Source organism: Panicum virgatum, chromosome 5N, assembly GCF_016808335.1.
Source record: "Panicum virgatum strain AP13 chromosome 5N, P.virgatum_v5, whole genome shotgun sequence".
NCBI classification, from domain to species: Eukaryota; Viridiplantae; Streptophyta; class Magnoliopsida; order Poales; family Poaceae; genus Panicum; species Panicum virgatum.
In genome coordinates, this window is record NC_053149.1 from 7,491,051 (window position 1) to 7,491,981 (window position 931).

General features: G+C 43.6%; 1 long non-coding RNA gene across 1 annotated transcript; it reads right to left on the reverse strand.

Annotated features, from left to right (window-relative positions):
* Window positions 1-306: 306 nt before the first annotated feature.
* Window positions 307-931, reverse strand: LOC120676035. The gene is made up of 2 exons (XR_005675603.1): window positions 790-931; window positions 307-684 (listed from the first exon to the last, which is right to left on the reverse strand). It is a non-coding gene; the product is annotated as an uncharacterized LOC120676035 (long non-coding RNA).

The following is a 931-nucleotide window of genomic DNA, read 5'->3' on the forward strand; positions in this document are numbered from 1 at the left end:
ATATCCACGTATCGATTTTTTTTAAAAAAAGGACGTATCCGTATTGGCCCGATACCGATACGCGTATCCGTATCTGTGCTGCATGGCTTCCTAGTAATGACCTGGGGGTTCATCCCTTCCACGCTTGAATAAATAGACGCATCTGTAGTCGTTCTTATCCCTCGCCAATACAGTACCATATATATTGATGGGGTAACGAATGTCAGACTCAGCAACCTTGATTGAGATTACATTAAAAGATGTATCTAACCGCTCATAATGGAAGGAAGGGACATCACGAAACAGTGGTCCATGCACAACCTCAGCTGAAAAATCCAAGAGACCAAATCAAACTAAGAATATTAAACAGATTACATGTATAGAACAATTGCTTGTATATAGTACTAAGTAGTGTTGAATATTCAATAAAGAAAAGCGGTAGGGTTGGCAAATGCCTGTCTTGGGATTGCGTTTAGTGAATTCTCGACGGCGTACCACATGAAGAATCTGCACCACCTTCTCCTCCCATGTGTGGGTCTGAATTAGAAGATATTTATACGGACAGTCTTCGAACATCTGCTCAAAAACCCGGCTCTTTAGATCCAGAATCTGCTTCTGATTTGGAGTATGATCCATTGGCGGTAAAGTATGATTCCTAGCATCCATATCGACCTGTTTATTTTGTTTATTGATCAAGTCCCCCGTCTTGCCGCCGCCGCCGAGGAAGAACACGAATTTCAGACAGATGAGATTTGAGTATTTTCAACAGATTAATTGAATCGCATGGCGAATCGAGGACGAGGAGCATACCGTAGTACCAATTGGTAACAGGTTTCCACCGTCGGTATCCATGTCGCCCCGGCTTTCTTTCTTTCTTTCTTTGAGTCCGCCGTTTTGCCGTAGACGCCGCCGCCGCCGGGGAAGAACTAGTTTTTTTTCTTTTAGGAGCCGC